This window comes from Xiphias gladius, chromosome 20 (assembly GCF_016859285.1).
Source record: "Xiphias gladius isolate SHS-SW01 ecotype Sanya breed wild chromosome 20, ASM1685928v1, whole genome shotgun sequence".
Classification (NCBI taxonomy): domain Eukaryota; kingdom Metazoa; phylum Chordata; class Actinopteri; order Istiophoriformes; family Xiphiidae; genus Xiphias; species Xiphias gladius.
Genome location: NC_053419.1, coordinates 10,014,981 through 10,040,000, shown reverse-complemented (window position 1 = coordinate 10,040,000; position 25,020 = coordinate 10,014,981).

Sequence of the window (25,020 nt, the reverse complement as noted above, 5' to 3'; positions counted from 1 at the left end):
AGAACAACAGAGGGAGGAAGCAGAGCTAGAGAAGTGCCACTTCAATGCGTGGAGTACTGTAATCTTCTTACCATAAAAGCAAAAAGCATTTACGGTTTGTTTCACAGAGAGATTATGCGAATTTAACTCTCCCTCTCTCTCTCTCTCTCTCTCTCTCTCTCTCTATCTATCTATCTCTGCCATTACATAAATTTCATTCCTCACTTACATCAATCTTAAAAACACTGACTCTCCATCCCCTGCTATTTTCCACATTTTCATTTAAAGCTAAACTCATCAATCATATGATAGCCAGATATTACTGTGTGCTGCTCTGTGCTCAGTCCCATGATATCGCTACCTTGCATTCTAATTTGATGTGAAAGGTTTATGAGTGACCTAAAATCATGCGGTAGCTGAACAAAAAAGAAGTTCACATTCGTGACCTTGGTGTTCCCTCAATCATCCTCCCCTTAATTAACAAATTAATCCAATTTAGGGTCCAAAGTGGATTCATAGTGTTATAATAAATTATTCATTACAGGTTATATTTGATGTAAAAGAACAGGGGACGTTTCAGTTGTACCACTGTGATAGTCATGTTTAATTCATTGATCTCTCCAGCTGCTTGATTTCAAACAAGATGCAACACACTCCACTCATTGTATTCTCCTTTGAGGGTCTGCATGTTTGAAACTCATATTGATCTCAAGATGTATTTGTGATTAGTGGCAATAGTACTATTAGACCCTTGATTAAATCTGTAACAGCCCAGCTGCAGCGCTGCATAATGAAATCTGATATGGGGCTGCATGCAGACAAGCAACATTAATGCTGTAAAAAAAAAGATGAATGTCTGGAGGGTCAGCATCTACCCTCTCCTTCTTCTTTGTTGCCCCTAGTGTAAAAAAAATGAACAGATATTTGATAGTGAAATTAGAGAGGCCAAGAGGTTGTGCAGGCAATAGATATGCACCTTTCTTTCATCCATGTTAATCAGACTGGAAAGAAATGCCAATGGTTCCTCCTGCCCACAGGCTCTGTGAGAGTTGTGTTGTAGATTGGAAGTGGTTCTCTGAAACTATGCCTGGGGCCTGTCTACACCTGCCCAGAGGTAATCTTTTTTCTTCTCAGCCTCCATGACCCTCACAATGGTAGTACACAAAGAGTGAAAAAACAACTAGTTGATACCTTGCTACAAATGAACAACTGTTTTTGTCTGTGGGTCAGGACATGGTTCTGATTTCTATGGTGAACTGTAAAAGAAGTGCCACTCTATACTTATTTATCTGTAGCACATGAGTCTAGCATTGCTTTCCTCTCTGCCTACTGTATACAGTAAATGTAGATGCAGGGTGTGCTACTTGGCTTCATTTCTCCAATGTTAATAAGTGTCAGCACAGAAAGGGCTGGTTAGTATTGCCTGCTCTCCCGCTGTTCAATTGTTCTGTGACCCTGACAGATAATAAAGAGCTGCACCATAAGGAATGCAGCCAAATAATGCATCATGGAAAAAATGTTGTAGTCATACTGCTGTCCTCCTTTTTCCTCCTCACTCCACCTTACATGTCCTCCTCACATCACATATCCCGCCAGGACATCACCTGTCAGGCTGTTAATCTAAATTTGTTACCTCACTAAGTAGCCTATGGATAGGGATTTTTGTCTTTGACCACCAAGGCAATAAAAAAACACAAAGAAAAATATACATATAGGTTTACATACAAAAAGAAAAACAAAACTATTTATATACCAAAACTGTTTTTAAATATGTTCTTTAAACAAACAAAAAAACCAAACCAAAACCGGTTTTTAATAATTTTATACAGTTACACTTTACACTATTACAGTTAAAGGCTGGTTGTGTTGCAAAGGTTATTTTTAAAATGTGACTTTGATGAATGTCTATATTATTCATTTGTGATTGATTGGCTTGTTATTAATATGCAAAGTTCCCACATCATTAATTCCCAGATTTTCATGTGATAAATGAAACTTGAAAACAATGAGCCCAGGAATCAGCAGTGACAGTTGTTGAGATTTACAGGGTTGTTAATACTGTTCAACAGGCAAAGGATTTTGCAGTCTTACAGACTACAACAGAAAGACAACAGTTTCTATTACCACGTCTTTTGAGGCTAAATTAAAGCCACAGTCACCCAATGGACAGGGTCATTAAAAATTATGAGGAATTCATCATTTTTACATTGACGACATGCAAAAACTCTTGTCAAAAAGACTTTTCTAAGTACAATTTCAGTAAGTAGAAAGCATCTTTTGTATGAAAAAGAAAGCACTCTTTGTGCATAATTATTACCAAATGGAGAGTTTGAAATAGCTGTCCCTTAAAACACTCACTGCTTGTTCATCTTGGTAGTTTGATATATATCTTCCCACACCAAAATGCTTCTTGTCACACAGACAGAACTAGGCCATGGAGGCATGCTAAGAAGCACAATTAGACAGTCTGATCAGCCATGTAAATGGAAAAAATAAATTATAAAAAAAAAACCTCACCAGATCTCACCTTTTTATGAACCCTTTGAAATTGCCAGAGCCCAGTTTCGGGTGGGTCCACTTTGGGGGTCGGACAGGAGGTCGGTGACATAAGCTGGACCACTCTGGAGGTCAGCAACGAGGCTGGAGGTCAGGAACAGGCTCAGGAACAGGCTCAGGAACTGACGAGAGATCTGCTGGGACCCCGGACTCAGGAACAGACTCAGGAACAGAAAGGACGTCAGCTGGGACACCTGACGCAGGAACAGACGGGACATCGGCCTGGACTCCCAACAGAAGAACAGTCAGAATGTTGGCTGGGACCCCAACTTAGGAATAGGAAGGACGTTAGCTGGGACCCCCAAGCCAGGAATAGTCCCAAGGAAAGGGGACTGCTGAAGGTCTTCAGGGTCAGAATCAGGTTCCTAGGTTCCTCAGCAGCAAGCCAGGAGGCATTCTATGGCATATGCCACCTCCTTTAGCTCCTCGAGAGAAAATGTTGTCTTCTCGGTCCATTCTGGTCAGATCGTACTGTCACAGTGGGTGTTCAGAGTACTGAAGATGCAAGTGCAAAAATGCAGGTGGGTAGATGCAGTGAAGTAACTTTAATTAGTAAACTGCAGAAAATCAAGCTTACAGCTAGATGAATGAACAAGCAGGCAGGCAGACAGGTACAGAGAACAGGTAACTACAAGCAGGATGCAAGCAGATGGGAAAACACACAGCTACATAAGCAGACAAACCGACGATAACTGGGGACAAAGGACTGGTACAAGTACTGGCTGGGATAACAAGGAACTCGGAATAGGTGTGTTAGTGGTTGGGGAAGCTCAAGTGATTGAGAAAATGGAGAGCAGGTGAACAAATGGATATGGAGACAGGAAGAAAGTCATTTGTGGGTGAATGGAGTATGACTGGTGACTATACTGGAGGGAAACAAGGTAGAAGGGGATAGCAGGTCAAAGTGAAGGGAAATAGAGAACCCAGGGAAGAATCACGACAGACAGGATGAGAGGGATTGTAATGATGTAAAACAATATCCAAAAACTACAACACATTCAAAATTTTCTCAAATGGAAAGCGTTTAAGTTTCTAGCCTACTTTGACCTTTCCCTTAAGAGAAGCTAGTCAGAAAGATAAATGTGGTCCCCGCCATTAATAATATCCAGTACATTAACCCTGATGAATTACTGTTACTGGAAGGCATTTAAGTCCTGAACGTTTGCCAAGGTTAAGAATCAACCTTTGCCCCTCTCTTTCTTTTTTTTTGCATGGTTATTATTATAATTTTAGTGTATATTTTCAATTGTGTCTGTAAATCAAAAAGATTGTGAATTAAAAAACACATTCAAAAAAGCTAACTTATCACATTTGTCCTGCTCTGAGAAACCTGCAGTATTTTCAGCATTGAACTGAGCTTCATAACAACAAGTACTAACATCACAGTGAAATAAAACTTAGCAAGATGCTAATAATCTACGTAATACCATTCTTATCCAGGAGATTAGTCTTTGTAGCTTGGGATTTCATGCTTGCATTAATCTTCTTTAAAACCCATCATGGCCGTTCTATTCAAGTCTTTGTCTAAGATGCTGACCAAGTAATTACAGGAAGACCTGGCTGTAAAGAGCTCTGTTCTCAAAACAAATTTCAGTTACTTGGGTCTGGAGTCAAACACAATAGACTTAGTGTGCCCTAAATTTAGTGAAAGTCTGTTGTCATTAAGCTACTCTCTGATAATAGTGAGCTCACTCTCAAGTGTTGCCTACAGACATTTCGTGTCCCTCAGCATAACAGTAATGGTTGAATAAGCATAAAAAAGACCTTATGTTGGCAGTTCTTATGTCAGTGATATAAAGCAAATAAAATCCTACACCCATAATCGTATGCAGTCTTTGCTCTGACATATGTCACTCCCAAAGGCCTGAATTTGAGGAACAGTAGTTAACCACAAATAGTTGTGCCTGTGCACTGTAACTGCCTTGATTATTTATTACCACAGATCACATTGTGCATCGATGGACCCATCAGCCAATCAAGGATGAGCTCGCTGAAAATGCAAAGACAAGTCAACAGGTGGTTAGAGGGCTCCAGTACCTGAAACCTAAAAAAAGTTTACAAGGTTACAGAGAAGGGAATTTTCTATCATTCTTGATTCCCTCTTTAATGGGGCTATTTATGGTTAGCCAAAAAAGCCTAACTAGTAGCCCTTACAGTAACATTGACACAAAGCCTATTCACTAGAAATCATTGGGTTAAAAACTGTTAAAAGTTTGGGTCAATATAGCACTGATGTAATACCAGTTTAACTTTGCTCAATACCAAAGAGTTGTTTTGACCCAGTGTTATTTTTTAAAACACTGTTGGAATATTTATCCAAACAAAAATATGGTTAGACACAAGCTCAAGTTTTACCTTGAACAAAATAAATAAATACATTTTTAATTTATTAATTGTTAAAAAAACATTCAGTACTTAATAATGAAGTAAGTTTAAAAAGAATTAGAGTAGATTATAACAGTTGCCATAACCATGCCATATCTTAGTTTGAAAAATAATGTAAATGTCAAAAATAATGTAAAAAATAACACTAACACTGGATCAAAACAGTCCCTTGTCTGGTGGTTTTCACCCAAAGGTACTGGGTAAAGTGAACCTAATACTGTGTTGGTGCTGCAGTATACTGTTTTGACCCAAATTGGATCCTTTTTGACCCTGTGATTTTAATGTGTAAGAATGATTGTATGACTCTGCATGGTCATGATGGCACCTGTGTCAACTGAATTATTGTTGTCTTGTCCAAGACCGGTGTCTTTCAGTTTCTCATGCCTTTGGTCTCTCCAGCACCTCAGGGTTCACATGAGGACAGAGACAAAGCAGTGCTCTCAGACATGTTATTTTTGCAAAAACAGCTAAGGTGAGGGTGTCAGCCTTGGTATTATTTAGGCCCAGACTGTGAAGTGCTCTGAGGGAGTGGAGGTGACTGCATCCGATGTCCTAAAACCTTCAACTCTGACCTTCAACTTTAGGAGTGGGGGCTGCATACAGAACCATCTGTTGGCCACCTCTGTCTGCATCCTTACCTTGTGTTGCAAGGCCACGGCTCACAGTTTCAGTTGGTCGTGATTCTCCTCTGAGGCACCCATTTGACCCCCTGTTCAATATGTCCCCAGAGTCCCCAGAGGGTGAAGTAGCCTCTTGGGGATCCTGCAGCAATAAAGCAGATTAGGCTCTTGTTTATTGGTAGGGAAATGGTTACCAGGTGGTGTTTTGGGACCAGCATCACAATGCCTTATTTTGCCTAGGAGCAACTGAGACAAAAAAGTAAAAGTCTCCAAGTATATGATAGTGAAATCATCCTCTTACTGGAACAGTTCCAACAGGCTATTCACAGTAGCTACAGTGTATAGAATAGCCAGAATCCAGTCAAGCATGGGTTTTATTTTGCCATTTTTTTCTTTAAGAAGGAATACCTAGATTAAGAATCTCTGTCTGTATTGTGAGGGGAGCTACAGAAATAGCATCTTTTGTGCAGTAGTTCTTCAATGTCATGAATGAAGGCTGTTGACATTTTTGGCTTGAGGATGATTGAAGACAAAAGGTTGCGGTGTCAACTCAACAATTAGGCTTCACCTTCTGACGACCCCGAACATCCATATCATCCATTACACCAATGTGGACAGCAACTATTAAGCTATTTTGTGTTGGAAGGACTGACAGGCCAATCAAGTGACATCGCTGAAATGAGGTCCTAACAGGAGAAAAACATTAGATCAAAAAATACAACCATTTCTCAACTCACCGAAGGAAAAAAAATCATAAAACATTTAAATCCTGTATAGAGTATCTAACCCAGATAATAACAAGGCACACTTTCCACATAGAAACTATGGCAAAGACACATTATGGATTAGAGGTGGAAGCATGTGCTGACCTGCACCTACATGAATAACAACAACAAATGAAAGGCAGCTGGTGACTCATTCTGTGGTAATTATAAGATGACAGTTTCAGCTGGCTCTTGGCCTATAGCAGATAACAAGCTATTAGAAATGATGAAAGGCCCAAGAGATTGTTAGAAGAACTCATGCCTGCACACTGAGAGTCCACATCCAACAGCCAGAGTTGAGCTGAGACATTAATTGGGTGTAAAAGTCAGGAACTGGAATAGTAAGAGACAACATTAAAATTATTATCACAGGTGTGTAGCTTCTATGAAAATGTAATACTTCTAATTAATGAGACTACAGGCTCTCTATATTATTCCATAAATTTATTGTGAAATAACATTACAGTCATTTGCATCTGTGAAGATACAGATACAAGGTTTGAGTGAGCAGCAGTAGGTTCAGCCTCCTCTGAATGAAAAATCTCAGATTTTCACATCTGACGCACAAGATTCATAGTAGGACTCATAGACTCTGAGCCTTATTTCTTCTTGCTTAATCATATACTCTACGTTCGGCATTCGTTTAATATCATTCAATTGCTACAGGTATGTATTTTTAACAACAGTGCGTCTAATTTGCTCAGAGTGGCTCTTTTTGGTACAATTAAGTACGCAGGATAAGAACCTCGTCCTGTTAATTTATTAATAACTGGTCTTAACCTTTTTCTTTATTACATATTCATAGGAACATAGTTCAGATGAATGTGCTCTGCTTTGAGCGTTCAGAATATTCCATTTCCCCCTTTGATTCCTCTGTTAAATTAACATTAATGGAATCATCAGAGTGCAAGTAAACAAACTTCACAGCATTTCTGTGCTGCTTGAGAGGAGTCGGCAGAGTTCTTGCTTCTTCTCCTTTTTATCTCTCAGTGTCCAGATTGTTGCTGAATGAATTCCTTTAGTTTTTTAAGAAATTAGAATTTTTTTAAGACTGACCGGCCTTCAACTCTGCTCCTCATTTTAGCATTCAGTTTGGTAAAAAAAAAAAGAAACCCCACCAAAACAAAAAACAAAACAAAACAATATTAGATTTCAGTCCATCATACCGAGACATTATTTTGCATAGAGTAAAACTTTCTGCGACAAAAACATTTGTGAACTGATACAGTTAATACAGAAAGGATTTCGGAATTGTTCTTGTTCAAGTAAAATGGGACATTTTGCTGTTTTGCTTAAAAGAGAATAACAGTTTTGTTGAAAATTAACATTTCTTACTAAAGTCAGAGGGAATATGGTCAGGCACCAGGTGCTTCAAACAACTCCCAAAATTGGTCACTTGTGGGTAGAGCCAGTATCTTGTCAGTCGAGTTTCTTGCTTGCCTCTGTGGTTCTGTTCTGGTTCACAAGTGAATCCTATTCTCTGATCTGCACAGAGTGGCTAAATTATTGGAAGCATTTATTTCCAATAAACACACAATGGATCTTGTGTGTGACTGGTCACTGCAGCACAATTTTACACCCGTTTGAGGATCTGTGAGCAGTAAACTTATGAGCTTGCTTTTTGCACGGCCCGCTTGCCTCTCATCGCCTGTGTTGTGGAAGATTTTCTACTCTTTTCGACTCTGAACACAATTAAACACACAAAACACTGATAGGGTTGAAGTGAACTATATTGTAAGTTACAGTATAGGAGACAAACAAACTTTATCATAACAAGTCAAAGGAGAGTCTTTCACTAGAAAGAGTCTTATAAACATCCTTTATAGTGTTTCTTGAGACAAAGAACTTAGTCCCAATTGGTTATCTTTACTTCAACCCAAACACATCTTCCAATAAGCTATTAACATATATAATGTTCACGCACCGCCCATGCGCTGGCCATAAATTAAACCTTAGACAGGCATAGCTTGGCTCATTTCCATTTATGGTAAGTCGACAGGCTGCTCCATAGGTTGGCCCCACTGGACTCATAAAACATCTGTCTAAGGCCCCTGGGAGAGACCTTGAAACTTCTGTAGGAGCATCACCAAGAGCAAAGAAATGATACACCAGCTTTTCTTTCGCACCTGTAGTGCTGCTGCAAGGGATTCAACACTACTCGTAGAAAATCAATGGGAGGCAGGGGCTGACTTTAACCTCAGGTACATTGTTAAAAGGTAAAGAAAAAACCTCGCTGCATTTCTATATGTATTGTATGAAAAGTGGCCCATGCTACAAAGCAAATGATTGGGAGACCACCATCTCAAAATGCATTGTTGTGGAAGGTTAACAATCTAAGAGTCCCTTTCAATAGGAACAAGAAAAAATCAGGATACCTTCCCCTGGTACCAGCATATGACCACTTGATCAGGTTTGTGACTAGACCTTGTCCATGTTACACACAATGGCCCCTCTTGTCTGCCCCCTTGTTTGATCTATGAATTGAAAATCAGGTTTTGCATTCTTCTATTTGGTCATCTCTTCCTCCACCCACAACCATGGTGGAAGCCAGAGGTTTAATGCTTTTGCCACCTGTTTCCTTTAGACTCTGCCACAGCAGTAGCACTTGCATTCATCTTTGGAGCAGAGGAGAGAACCCCTCAGGTATTCCTCCAAACCAATTCTGTGTTCATCCTTTTTTAGTCATGTCGCTTCATCCTATACTGCTACTTTCTTTCATGCCAGTGCCTGAACTCTCAGTATCAGGTCTGCGCTACCACTTAAGCAGACAGCCTCAGGAAGTTTTTTTCAAATTTTCACGTACAGTTCTGGTAATTTTTTTAAAACAGCTTTTGACTTTTATACAAAATTCATAATTGTATCTTGGATTCATAGAAATGCTACAGTATTTCTTATCCTCAAACACTGGGTCCATGAAATGTATTCATATTTGACAGAAATAAGGCCAACACCCATTATTCAGCTGTAGCTGTTAACCTTCTCTCTTTTACAGTCCTACTGTTAATTTAATTTCTAACCACAATTTGTTTTTTTTAGTGTCATTCCTTGTACAGAATTACCTGCCAACAATTAGAGCTGCTCATGAATGAGCCCTGTGGCACACAATCCTGTTTCTGTGCTTCACTGTTCATAAGGTGCTGACAAATCAAAGAAGAAATCTCATAAACATTGTTAATCTAGACTCTCTCTCTCTCTCTCTGTGTGTGTGTGTGTGTGTGTGTGTGTGTGTGTGTGTGTGTGTGTGTGTGTGTGTGTGTGTGTGTGTGTTTTGGCAAACAGAACCCAAGGTTTGGAATTAGCAAATACTGTATGTTTTGCAATGGAAAAATCATTATGCCTTTCTTAAAATTATACTGATGGCTATAACTTTTTCATTGTGAACATATTTCATTTGTTTCCCCTTCACGCTCTGCTCCTGGCAGCTGAAGTACAATGTGTTTCTTATGATCATTTTTAGGCAACTCTTTGCACTTGGTGAAGGTTAAAGAAACACCATGCTTTGGTTAAATATTTACAAAGTCAATACTGACTTGATGAACTTTTTCAGTATTTTTAAACAAAACCCCATCTTTCCTTCACCCTCACCAGGTGCTTTAGTAGCCTAAACCTAATAACACATGCTACACGGGACAAACTTGTTTTGTAGGAGATAGGGTTAGGGGTTTCATCCAAGTTAAGTCTAGTGGTGTGCATATTGTCAGTGACATTATGCTGAGTGCCATCAACTGCAGGAACATTTATTATACAGAGGTATTAAGGATTGGAAACTTCCCCAGGAAGTGGTGAATCTAATTTGGAAGCACTGTGACTAACTGAAGGTATTTACGCAGTGTTGGAGATACGGACAATGTGCAGGGACCTCTCACTCCGAGGATGGATACACAGGGGATAAGTTGTTTGGGTCATTTCTCTTGGTTGCTGCAAGACTGAACAGAATTCTACATAAACTTATTGACCAGGGGACTAGCTTGGGGACCTTTTCAACCTTTTGCAATCAGACTCTGTGCGCGAGGCTGCTGTCTGGGGCACAAATAGAAATAGTTCAGGTTCAGCCCGAAGGACTGTCTCTGCGGATTTGGCCCATCAGTGAGCAGGTTCTGTGCAAAGTCCTCACATTGTTACTGATAGCATTCAGAGCTCTAAATCCTTACCCCCAAAATTTCTCAGGTGTTAAAGGTAATATCTGCCTTGTGCTGTAACAATCATTGTAATTTGAAGAGGATTTACTTGCATGGATAAAGCCCTCAGTATATGTAACTTTAATTTTAGCCTTTTTTTAGTCATTTATTTTAAGCAACACTTTCCTTGCATTCCCACACAATACTTTTTGTATCCTATCTGATTAATGTTTTAGTCAATTACATTCCCTTACAGCACCCACCAAAACACCATACTTATGCTACTTCTTGAATTTACTTATCATTTTGAAGTTGGCTGGAACTACACTGACATAACAGAAAATGTTTAAAGCAAAAGCTATGTCAGTAGATTAAAATGTTTTGGGAGTCAACATTGGAAGTGATGTGAAGCAAGAAAAAGAGAACTGAAATTAAATTCATGGACTTTAAAAGTATTGCAAGGAATACAAATGTAGCCCAGAAAAGATCTTCCCACCATGGCCTTACAGAGGCCCCACAATTTACAACATGACATTTATTTAAAACATTTTATGCCATTTATGTCTTAGTTGAAGTGTACAAATGGACTTGTGCTCGCTACCTCTTGATATTGGGAGGAATAACTTATTGTATCAATTCTTTACTAACCCACCTATAGATGGGTCACTAGTTAGAAGGAAGATTGATTCTGATTTGGGTTTGGGTTGATATTGTAAGTTCTCATAGATAATATTCTAACCTTTGTTTGAGTTGGAAAAATGTGCTTCTGGGCAATGCTGTTAATATTGTGCATGCGTGTGAATGTACTGTATGTGCTGTATGTGAGTGTCTTCTAGAAAAAAAAAAATCAATTGTTAGTTCCAGCAGATTTCATCCAGTAACCACAGATGTCCTGTTTAGGGCCATTTTTGTTCATATGCCGACTTTGGTGGTCATATTATTCAACATTTAAAAAGTTGTCTGACAAGGAATATTGGATACCTTTAGTTTCTATCATATTGTATTATTGTGGATGTTGTTTAGTATGATAAAATATAAGAGCCCTCCAAACACAAGGCAAATATGTACAATATTAATAATAAACCAACTTAGGTCCAATTTGACCATTACTTGCCAAAAAAAAAAAGAAACCTCTCAATCCTTTGTGAATGCCTAATTTGCAAATATTTAAAGGGAGATTAGCTTCCTTTTCTTGATTCCCCTTGAGATTAGCCCTGAGTTTTAGATGAGTTAATGGGCAAACAGCACAGAGACACTGAGCGGGTTTAGGAAGTTTGTGTGCTTTGTGTGAATAGCTGATGTTGCAGTGACGCCAGCTGACATTTTCTCATGGTTCACCAATAACAAACTGATGTAGAGCTTTGGGAGACATGGGAGTTTGTTGCTGTTTGCTGATTTTGTGGAAATGCTGATTGAGATGCATGATTTATTCACACCAGCCAGGAGGATGTTTGAATGAGGAGCTCCCTCCACACTAACAGCCCCTGAAGGATGCTACTCAACACGAAACACAAATCACTGACTGCTGTCAATTAAAGAGAGTGCCTTTATTTAGTGAGAATGTGTGTGCGCTGCACTATTGAATGTAATACTGTGCACACTCATTTTGTAAATGTATCTCGATTCAACTAAATGTACAAAGCGTCTCTGCAAAATAATAATTTTCTGAGTGGAAAAAGTGCTGAAAGTAAGGACAAAATTGCATGATGTGAACATTTTATTTACTGAGGAAATAAATAAACAAAAATAAAAATAATCAGTTAAGATAATTAAATGTTTTACTGGATTCTATTTTATACACATGGGCCAACAATCATTATTTCTAGGAGGTACACTTTTAAAGGTATCGAACTAAGCTTTAGGACCCCAGTAATTGCAAAGGACGTAAAAGACTTTTTCAACCACTCGGAGACAGCCCCGCGTACTGTAAAAATAACACTGACATATTATCATCTTATAAAGTTGCTTAACCTGTTAGCTAACACTTGTTTAGTTACACATCCGCAGACATGGAGCAACATTAGCGTTCATTTGGAGTCAGCCAACTTGTGGTTTTAACCCAATATTCACTGTCTTTTTAGCTCTGTTTTAGTATTCACCAACTCCTGAGAAAAAAATATCTGGTTCTAAGAGGCTAGATGTTCCAGGTTCTTAACCGGCTAACTACTAAATTTGTCTGCTGTGTGGTGTTTGGCAGGTGGCATACAATGCATTCATCAGAGCTTTTTTCACTGAAATCAGCTTCCCACTGGGGCTGGAAACCATGCTGACAAGACCAGTGACAATGAATCAAAACAGTAAAGGTGTGGCCCATTAAATCGAAACTATGGCATGGAAGATGCTAAAATGGTCCATTTAGCTGAGGGAAAGTTTTAATCCTTTTTGTGGGTTCATCACTACACCACACTATACTTAGTAATTGTATCCATTCTTAATCTAAAAAAATTAATGAGAGCAGCTTTAAGTATTTTGTTTTATAAAATGGTCATATATTGTAGCATCAATAAAAACCCACACACAGTTACTAAAATAGATGGACATGACCTTAGTTTATATCTACTTAAGCGCAGGGGTACCTTTGGCGTCTTTATGTTGCAGTGTATATAAAAGCAGATGGAATCTCCAGCTTTGAAGTCACTGGAGGACAGTGGATAGAGGGACGTAATGAGAGCTGAGTGATCACAGCAGCGGGAAGCAGGGTGAGTCAGAGTAATGCCAGCCAAACTCAAGGCCAGAGAAGACGATAAAGGCGGCTGAGTTCCTCGGAGCCTGTGGGCAAAACAGTGTAAAGGAATGTAGGAACACTTCATTCAAAGAGGAAATTAGAGATCTAAAGATGGTTCATACGTCATGAATGTCTCATAAGTCATAAGTCTCTCAAAAAAGGCATGGCATGTGCGATACATCTTATTTAAACAATATGTAGTGGATTATGATCCTTACATACTGTACAGTATGTATGTGAATGCAACTGTATGTGGCAGCATCCCCTTAACTGCACTTTCATCCCTTATAGATTCCACTGAATGCTGCCACTGATGCCTGATTTCTAGGTATGTAGTGTAGAGTTAACACGTAAATACTGTTAAAACCACCTCTACTGTTTGTATTTATTGCAATTTTTCATTTTGTCTTCAGCTGGAACATCGCATGAACACGAAGCAGCCATCAACCCACCTACTCATGCAAGACAGAGATAAAAACAAAAACTCCTTCTGCACTGAGGCCAGCAGTGAAGCAAAAACGCGAACTTGTTACGAATAATCTGGGCAGGCCGATAAGACAGAGGTAAGTACCATAGACAGGGTGGACATCTATCAGGCTCCATCAAAAAAGAATCTGAATAAAAGACCGAGAAGTGAGTAGCTATTTTTGCAGCTGAAGTTTTTCTAATCCATTACCTTTTTTCTCAAAATTCAAACAGAGTGGTCCAAACATTCTATTAAACAGTCTATTATATATTATATTATATATTCATTGAAGACCACATATCCACTCAGAGATAAATGCTAAGTCATCCACTTCCTGAGGAAATTTACATTTATTCTGCCAATACCACATCTACGACCACCAAAGACCAAGAGGAATAACATGGATTCACTGTGAAGAATCTAGTGAATGGTGATGAACGTTTTTCTTTCTTCTCTGCACCTGATTCAGTCTAAGGGCCGACGAAACCTACAGAATGATGAGTGGTAGAAGCACCGGCCCATCACATCTATAATTCAGAAAAGCATGTGTGAGCAGCTGTTTCCGGGCTCATTAGACAGAGATCATATGAAGACTGATGATACAATGATTGATGTGATCACACCCTTACATGCTCTCTGTGAGGATCGATGCAGTTTGCAATAGCTTGACAGGATATAATGGAGACAAAGAATTGTTAATTAAAATTAAAGACAGGTATTTGATGTAGCCGGTTACATTTTATGCTACAGTGTTGTTTTATGGACATGTCTTGTGGGGACAAAGGGTGGCAGGTCCTGCCTATTTCTAGTTGATGTTGGCCGCATTGGTTTCCCGGCACAGTCTGTGTGGAAGATGCTTGTAGCTCTGGGAATAGCGGGAAGAGACAGGAAGACAGCTGCTTGCAGGTTGGGGCAGGCAACCAAAAGAGTCACTTGTAGGCTCTGGAACAGGCAGGAGGACTTGAGCTGGAAGCCATGGGAAGACAGGCAGTGAATGGCCATCACATGCCGACTATTTCTCCTAGCCAAAAGCTTCAGTCATAAGATAGTGACTTAAGGTGTTAACATCTAGATGTAGAGTATTTAATAGTAGTAGTAAAAATAATTTGTCTATAGAAAATAAAAGTTAAGTATTAAAGTGTTTGATAAAATAGGTTTACAAGTCCACAAAAAATAATGACGTATACTTGGCTGCATTCGCCACTGCAGTAGTTCATGGATAGATGCAGAGAAGATATGCATTATAGGAAATTTTCTTGAAGCTGTCTTTGTGAATTCTAAAGAGGGAGGAAGATGTGAGCTTCACTGCACCATTCTCCTTTGCATCTTCTCTTGATATAAGTGTTAGCAGAGGATTAACAGAGGGGATAACCCCAACACCCTACAACTAGTCAATCTCATAATGCCACTCACTCTGATCTAGTTGCTAATTAAGGTAGTGCTATGACAGGGTTACCCAGTTCACCCACAGGACACATAAATCAAATTCATTTCCTTTGTAGCTGAAGAATCCCCACAGCAACTGATCAAGTAAATGCTTTCAGATCTGTGGATGGCTGCTTACAGTCAGTACACATGTGTGGGCCTTAGAGTGTGTGCCTGTGCGTTGTGTTCAGTTGTGCTTCATTGTGTACAGTATGTTTCTTTTGAGTGTGTCCTCTATGTGCACATGCATGGAAATGAGTACCACACTTCACTGTGTTCCTGTTTCTGTTGAAGCACATCTTAGTGGGCCTCGTTCTGCTCAGCTGCACAAGGGCTAGATGCATTAACCAGATTAATTTGGGAGAATGGATGAAGATGGAAGGATGGGTGATGGTGAAAGAGGCAGCATAGAGGAGAAGAAATACATGAAAACTTAAGAAAGGGAAAGGAAAGAGAAAAGAGTGGATAAGGAGGAGGAATAAAATGGGAGGGAGTAGACAATGATGGGACTTTGCAGGATTGTGATGGAAAGAGTAATAGCTCCCCTCTCGTCTATTGCTCAATCAAGGCCACAGAAGTGCCTTTGTATCAGAGTCTGTGCACCTTAGGCAGTTTCATGGAGCTGAAGAAGATGATGATAATCCAGTCAAATTGAAAAATGGGAATGTCTATGGATCCTTGTTCATACTCTTTTTAATCCTTTCTTAAATTCATGCAGCCAGATAGTTTATATGATTATCACTGAGTGGGGATAATAACTTACTCAGTGCTGCAATACTGAAATACCACCTTCTGCCATGGAGACATTGACTAAGTATGTTCATGATGTAGTTTGGGAAAAAAAATGCTCAGAGCAGGAGCTGAACTGTGCTTCAGTGATGCTTCAGTGAAGGATTTTACACGCCAGCTTGTGTTTAATGGAACAGTTAAACAGTATGCCATTGGGAGAGGACTGAAAATGAACTCAGGTCATATATATTAGGTGATAATGTTTCTCTCCAAAGCCCGCATCTGCACAAGTCTCTGTGGGCGCCGTTTGGCCATCCTACAAAGGGAAACTGATCATTTTTGTGGCAATTACGAGTTATGAATGCCTTGGTTGGATGTCTGAGGGAAACCTTGGGCCATGAAACATCTAGAAGGCGCAGTTGTAAATTTTCCTGTCCACCCAGTTGTCACAGGGAAGTCCCTTCTTCCTTGTTCTCCAGGTTCAGTTCAGGGTTAATGAAATGGAAGTATTTTATGACCGCTGAAGGCACTGAATCAATACCCAGTCGTTATGCTGTAGAGGCAGTAATGTTTTGTTTCTATTCGAGCTTCTAGCAGCCGTGTCTATGTGTGTGTACATATGAGTGTGTGTGTGTGTGTGTGTTTCTGTGAGCACGGCTGTGATAAATCATCACTCTCGCAAATGTTTTTACACAGCTCTGTTCTAAAAAATCATTATGATTTAGAAGTGTGTCTGATCAGTAGTGACATTTTTATATCACTCACTAGTTGAGAGCAGGCAAGGAGATTTTTTTGCTCTCACCTCCCTTGCTGTAGGACATCACCAGAATGTACTGGATTCTGATCAATGATCAATGTGCGGGACGTTTGTCTTGCTCACTTTGGTGAGCACAGCAGGTCCTGAAATAGGATGCAAAGGAACAGGGAAAAGAAAACAATGTAGACAAATTGTCTTATGTGTCACTATTATTAATAATATTAAAAAGAAAAAAGAGGACCTAGATTTTTTTGCAAATCCAACTATTTCTGACCCAGTTTGAATATAAAAGTAATATGGAGCAGGGAAAACCAGTTCAAATGGATTGAGTTAGTGTCACACCCAACACATCACTTCATGTGTTCACAATTGGCACCGTTCACCTTTGCTCTGCCTATGCTACTCACTTATTTTCAGTTTGCAGACACAGCTGCTACTGACATTGCTGCTGCTCAATAATTCTGCTGCCTACTTCACTCAAAAAAAGTAACGATAAATCAGCCCCTTACAATTACGTCGGTTCTAGATGATTCTGCAGCACATGATTTATGAAGTTTGCAAAATACATAGTTTAGTATGTTTTTTTTACATTAAATGTCATAAATACTGTCACTGAATGTATTTCAGGGTTTACCAGAATGACGCAATACCAACAAAGGTAGCCCGAAATTACAATAAGCAGAGAGCTTGATATAAAACTCAAACCCTGACAAACTTAAAGTTCAATTTATTCTGTGCCTTCCAAAACCGTTTCAAATCACTGTTGAAAAATAAAGCAGTCTCTTAATGTGACACCATAGTTAAGGTGGGCACAAAAACTACTTGTTTAAGTTCAGGGAGAGATTGTCGTTTGGGTTAAAATGACCTTGTTAACATTAGGGTACCTTCATCGTCACGGTTACAATAATAACCACATGGTTAAGGTTATGGAACAATCAGAGGTACTGATTGTACTGATACTGATTTGTCATATACAAATCACCAACAGAATCTCTGCTCACCAGCTCTTGTCTTCATTAGACCACAATTTCTCATTTAGACTTCTTTTCAAATGTGGGGCTGGGATTTTAGCTTGCCTCCCTCTGTCACTGACACAAGAATTTCGAACAGGTTTAACTGCAGACAATTGGGTATATTTAAATGATAATTAAATAAATAGAGCACAGCGGTCAATAGGTCAGTACAACGGTCAAAGCACTGAAAAAGAGCACCACTCTGTCTTTACCAAGAAAACAAAGAGGGGTCAGTGCAAAGGTTCTGTTTCTGCTTTGCTATCTGTTGGTGGTTGCATCTTATTTAGGTCAGAAATAGTAGCTCATTGTCAGCTCTGCTTTGTCAAAGCAAGATTAAATGCAGTCTACTCCTGCCAAGGGAAAACCAGCAGAGCCATCATGCCTGCCAGTCAGAATGAAGCTCAGACAGGTTGCGACCTCACTCTTTGTCGAATGTGGAGAGGCTGGCGTGAAATATCAGAGCAAGCATGAGACTGCTGCTGCTCTGCTGTGCCTGGCAATAGAAGAACGGTGATCATGAAGTGTATGAAATTCTGTTACAAAGAGATTAATTTAGGAAACATGGTTGGCGTCTCCCTTGCAGCATTTGGCAGCAAAGAGAAAGGCAGTGGAGCTATGTAAGATGCAGGTCAGAGAAATACAAGCAGAGTAAAAATGCCATCAATTAAGAACAATTCATCTCCCGCGAATCCAACAAGTATGAGCAGAGTTGGACCCACTGCAGAGGGAAACAACCACTGACACTGATCCTCATTTTCCATTTACCCTTGCAAGGCACTTTTCTACTTTGCACCTTAAACTCTATGTGTTTAATTAAAGGTAAAAAGTAATGTTTGCCAAATACAATGACTGCCTTTTTTGTCATGTGCATCTGGTGTGGATCGTTGACGTTACCTCTGATACACTTTGGACTTGTGTTTTTAATTTGTATCTTTTTTTCTGCACCCACACTGCAAATACTGCAATGTCCCTTTGGGAATGATAAAGTTAATCTCCAATTAAACTCACTAATAATATGCTCCAATCCTTGTTGAGGATGTGAGATAATGTGAAGTGAAATTACATGGCAATGTGACTATTGACAGAAATGCTGTGCACATACAGTACTAAATGTATCCCATCCGAACCCTTCTGAGAGAAATACAAAACAGAACCCCAGGCTTCAGGCTCGGTGGCCCATGGTCTGGAATTCAGCCTGACTCATTAGAGGTCTTTCCAATTACAGTGGAACTGTCTGCATTTTTAATGGCACACTTACTCAGGGGCCTTTGTTTAGAGAGCGCTGCCCATTCTCCAGAGTTTGGAGCCTGAGAGGATGGATATGAAGGAGTTTATGTTTTAGGGGAACAATGGCTGCTTTGCTCGGCATCCAGGGAAACTGGGCTTTTTGTCTGTGAGAACAGGCCAGGAGAATAGACAGGATAGATGGAGGGACACCACCACCACCACCACTGCTACTGCTGATGCTGTCCACTGACTCAGGCAAAAGCTTGAGTGTTCCCCCCTGTGTTCTGTCACAGTCCGATTGGCCGATTGGCATTCCTGCGTGCACCATGAAACATCCAGCTGAGACCTCAGGGGAAAATGTTCTCCTAAACAAACAATACAGCCATCCGGTAGTCATGCAGTACAATAGCCAGTTTGACTGAAATGATTATTTCCTCTTTATCTATGATTAAGTCCTTGTGTGCACTCTGTGATTTTCTGTTTTTCCCTATCTGCCTCCCTACTTTCACTTCTCTATCTTTCCCCATCTTTTTTTCTTCCCTCTAAAGGGAAATACTCATTATGATAAACAACCAAAAATGCAGGGGAACAGTTCGACACAGAAATAGAGAGATGGGAAGACAAAGAGAGAGAGATGCAAGGGAAGGACTGAAGACAAGATAAGATGATGAGTGTGATCAAGGCAAATTCTCAATATGTGAGCTACAGCAGCATCACATGAATGTGAAACGAATGGCTAAGTAATACACTTTGTGTGTACAGAGTGCACAAGTTGGTAAGTGGTTTTAAAAGCACCAGGGACAATATGTCCCCACTGTCGAGCTCCAAGACGACTGAAACAATTGATGCATGCACTTGAAGGCACTCAGATATTTTTTCAACTGCAGAATACTTTAGAGAAAGACCAGAAACAAACACTGAGGAAATAAATGTCAGAAAACATGTTTAAAGGTAATTACTGAACACAACTGCGTTTCCATCTTCTCAGTTTGAAACAGTAATTCAGTTTTGCCTCTGTTATCTTCCTTTCTTTTCCTTGCCTGAAACCAAAGCAGCACTGAACTCAGTACTAAAGTACTCTATTTCGCCAGTTCAGGTACCATTCTGCCTACTTTTAGGATTTAGAATTTAGGCATTTAGTAGACGGCCTTATCCAGAGCGACTTACAAAAAATGGCAACAGTAAAAATAAGATACAACAAGATAACATTTTAACACCTTGGAGGTGCCTAGAGGGAGAAGAATTTTCACCTCAACCCTTTTTATTGACATTTCTGGTGGCTGATCGTGGATTATTCGCAACCCTCTTGCAAGGCAAGAGCACACCAGGAGTCAAACCAAAATGTTAAAGCCCGACAACATAAATCTCAGAGTCATCAGGGTCATATGGCCAACCTATTAACTTGAACTTATTATCTAATTTGTTTGTTATTTTCTTACCGTCTTAAATTCATCATTTTAAGGTTGAGGAGGCAATGAAAAAGATACACTGCAGTGCATATAGTTAGTGTGCAGCAGCTCTAAGTAATCATGGGTGACATGATCGACTCCATTCTTGGGGCAGAGGTGTTCAATCCACAAATGGTTAGGCTAAATGAAGTGTCCTGGAGCAAGGCACTTAATCCCAAACTGCTCCAGTAGAGCAGCTCAATGAGACTCTGGATAAACTGAACAGGTTGTGTACTATTTCCAGTTCACCTACATCTTGCATCTGTTTCTGTGGGAGATAATCAGACCACCCAGTACAGAGAGAATACAAACACACACACAAACACATATACACATACACACACACACACACACACACACACACACACACACACACACACACACACACACACACACACACACACACACACACACACACACACACACAAACACAAACACAAACACACACACACACACACACTGGTTGCCTGGCAACCTCAACATGACGACAAGATTATCGAAAACTACTGTGTAGTAGTCTGAGTAATTAAGTCCCAGTAACACCACATGTCGTCACTTTTTAAAATTTCTGTTTTTGTACGGATTAAACAAATGAGACTTGTTAATGAGTAAAACTTTTGGTACTGGTAGACATTTTTTTTTCAACAAATTGAATGAGCCAGGCTAGCTGTTACCTCTGCTTACAGTCTTTATGCTAAAATAACAATGTCCTTGGTCTAGTGTCATGCTGAATGCAGTGGTATCAGAGTTGTATAGATCCTCTCATCTCACTCTCAGCAAATAGGCATATTTCCCACAATTTGGAGCTATTCAAACTTAACCAAAAACCAAGCCTCAACCTTCAGTCAGTGGTCAACCTTGTGAGGACCTCTTTATTTGGCTAATGGGAGATGAGTTCCCACCATGTCACTGTGTGAGCAGGTATCTGTCATCACATTGTAATTAATGGAAACACTTCAAAAACACACAGACGCACACACACATTACTAGAACAAGTTAATGGAACTGCAAATGCCAGTCAACAGTCTACAATCAATTCCTGCAGTCTAGTGCATATGAAATAATGATTCAAAGCATGGGTGGACACTGTGTTTTTTTTCAGGAAAAACAGATAAGACCACTGAAAGGATTCAAATTTCCTGACTGAAATGTGGTGAATTTTGAAACATTATCAAGTTTAACATGATCAGTCACTGACTTCTCCTTTAAAAAAAGGCAACAGGACACAGTGCAACAGCGCAGAATAAAGGGCTGTGAATGTTATCTCTTCACTTTGCCTGTTCTATAATTAGTATGAGGTCAGTCGAAATCATGCAATCTTTATCACTTATTAAATTAGTCCTATCAAATAGTATTCATTATCCTAGAGAGGCTAACCCCATATCCCCATGTCAATTTGGCTATATGATCATGCAAAGCTAACTCTGTCATCAGACTTGACTTTAGAGCTTTATTCTGAGTTTTAACCTCTGTCCAATTCCAGCTGGCATTCAAACATTTGCCACCTCTGTAGATATCCTGGGTACTTGACAGTGACCTTTCCCCATTCTCCTTTTGACATCTGGAAAAATGCCTGAAAGAGCTGAATGTCACACAAACGTCACACAAACACAGAAGGAATATAAGAATGTGTGCTTTCGTAATAAAGGGATATGTGTTTATTGTGAGAAAGCTTCCTCACTCCTTAATTTGACTCAAACTTATCTCTTCCTTTGTGGCAGTGAACAATAACACACTGAAAAAGCCTCACTTCTCTGCTTTATCATAGCCAGCACAGCTGTAGAGGCAGATAAAAGGCAATAATAATCAAATAAAACTCTTTTTGCACACACGCACACACACTGGCCAGGACAACGGCAGAAATTTTGACCCATGTGTCATACCACATCATTGCAAGATACTTACAGATGGAAGTAAGAAGTGCCAAAAAAGTAGGCCTTTGATGATCTCATGCACTTCGGGATTATTTTAAATTTTCAGATTTTCAAAAACATCCAGATAGACATCCTTTATCAAGGAGGCTTTGATTTTCACGGACAGTGGTGAGTGGTGTGGAAAAATCACTCCTCCTTTGTGCTGCTGTAAATTACCCAACAGTGACTGTACATGAACAAAGAATATGAACTGGCAAATGGAGCACTTTTCTGGATTTGAAAGATATTATCCTGCCTTGACCTTTTTCACATGGTGTCAAGATCCCATTTATCCATTCAGACTGCAGAAATAAAGCTAAAAATGATGTCTCAAGACAATTAGCTGAAGAAACATTTCTCAGTTAATAGTTACTGGGGCCATTTTAGCCAAAACACCACCAGTGTATAGATGGATTACTGTTTGATAGAGACACAGTGTCTCAGCGGGATAGCCGTACAAGACACCCAAATTTTGTGTGTTAAAGGTCAGTGCTGGGTCAGTGTTGTATGTTATGTAGCCTGGGACAACCAACCCTTGAAGATTTCTCACTGCAGAGTGAAATCTGAACATTCACATCCACATTGTCACAAGAAGCAAGGTGTCGCAAGATCTTTCCAAATGGGTGTTTATCCCATCAGAATACCTGTAGGATGTTTAAGTCTAGCACTCCATTTTTACACCATGCAACATGGCTGAAAGAAATGGAAAAAAGTCTGACTGTGTGGTCACTTGACCACCAAAGTTAGGGTGGCTTTTAGCCATCCATGGCCAGGGGTCCATCATCTCATACTGTTTCCATCTATGGCTACATGGTTTCTGTATGAGTGGTTTAAATAGGAAACCCTGTTTATGTTAAATGACTTTTGGTTTAAAGGCAAATTTTGGTCTTGAACATAGACTTGCCTAATGTTGGATGTGTATTAGACATGCAGCTAAAGTACAGCAAGAGTAACACTGGTCATGGGCTAAATCTGAGGAAATAATTGAAATAATGCACAAAGTGTAAATGTCGTTAACCTAAATTTTTTCTAAGCCTACTATCTAGTGTGCACATAATTGCCTCATTTCTTTTCTGTTATGCCCTACATTTCCTTTAGGACAGTAAACAGTACTTTATCTAGATTGTATTTTTTGCTAAGTACATTTTGCAACTTAAAGGGTCTTGGTCGAGGGCAGCGACAAGTAGCAATTTCCTTTCGATCCATATTGCAATATCTACAAGAGCCTGTGAACAATAAATCATGAATTTAATTAGATGAACTTGATTAAACTGATCCTTTACCATTTCAAATGCAACCTACAAAAAAAAAACCCCAAAAAACAATTGCAATTATTTTTTTAGACTTTATGGATAGTTTCCCCAAGGAAGTGGCTCCACAACAAGTTTGTTACAAACCACAAACACACAGAAAAGGCTGTACACAGCTGAGGCACAGGGGGAAAAAAAAAAAAAAACAGTTTCTCATGTGAAACTGGTAAGGCGCTGAAGAGAGAGACAGCTGGGGAGAGGAAATGAGAAAAAAAACAACAGCAGAGAGAAATGAAAGTAACAAAAAAAACCTTCAACAAAACACAACCCTTAATAGAGGGATACAATATAGCCCTCTGGCAGCTTCACAATTAAGGAATACAGCAAAGAATGTCATTATCACTTGGAAGAAAATGAGAATCTTTTCTTCTTAAACAGGATGCAAGACTCTGTAGTGTATGAATTATTTACCCTGCTTAAAATGCTCTGCACCAAAACACATGTCAGCCTCACAGCTGATGAGCTGTTTTCTCGGTCAGGTATGGAACCAGATATTTCTGCTTAGAGGTGAGCTTCTTTAGTTTTCACTCACAATTCTGCCCAAGATATAATGTACTGATTATGAAGCTGTCCAGGCTCCTGATGAAAGAGGCAGGAGAATGATGCATAGGCTTAGGTTATTGTTTTTAGCCATATTCCCACAGTTTTACCTGGGTTTGGGACATCTAACATCTTCTCTGATTAATATTCTGTGGGCATCATGTGTGAATCTGCCACATTCATAATTTGTAAAGTAAACATTACATTACAAATTGTGCAGACACTACATGGGTCAGCTGTTGGTAATGGTCCTGTGCAAATGAGAAACTCTTCTATTTTTTGTTTCTATTTTTGTTGTTTGTTTTATTTTTTTTAACACTTACCAATTCTGAAACATGGAGCTGGTAATGTCAACTATGCAGGTAATTTGCAACAGCAAACCTGCTGTAACAACTACTTGGATTACATCATGCACACCCCTCTGTCAGAGGGGTACAATTTATGAAAATCATGGGGGGAAATAGCTGGAATGACAGTATTTAGTCTGAACATGTATTTCTCTGCTTGTCATAGTAACATATTTGATGTGACAGCTGGAAAGACTGCCTCTGAGGGATGTTCATTCATTTCCAGCAAAAAAGCAAAATAGCCTCAAAATTTCATTTTAAGTGAAGACTAACTGAAGTGGTGTTATTCACACTGCTGACTTTGACACCAAAGGTGCAAACTGTGAGAGGAGAAGCCTTATGTACTCCAATATATTCTATCTCAGTTAGAAGGTGAACCACCGAGGGGCTTGGCTTATGATGCCAAATTATTCTTCTGACCAATAAAAAGAAATAATAGTTTCTTGACCATGCACTGTTTCCTTTGTGTCAGGTCATGATGTTGTCAGCTAACCAGTGGAGACTCCAGGAGGTCAATGCACCAGGCCAAGAAATAGTCTGGCAAATTCAACCCTGTCTCTTAGAACTTATGTTCATATACTAAAATGTTTTCTTAATTATGTTGTAGTGGCAACGAAATCGCTGGGTGGATTATGTACAAAGGCAATGCTACATTTATCAGTGGCACTGGAATCAAAACCAAGATTTGCACCCAGAGT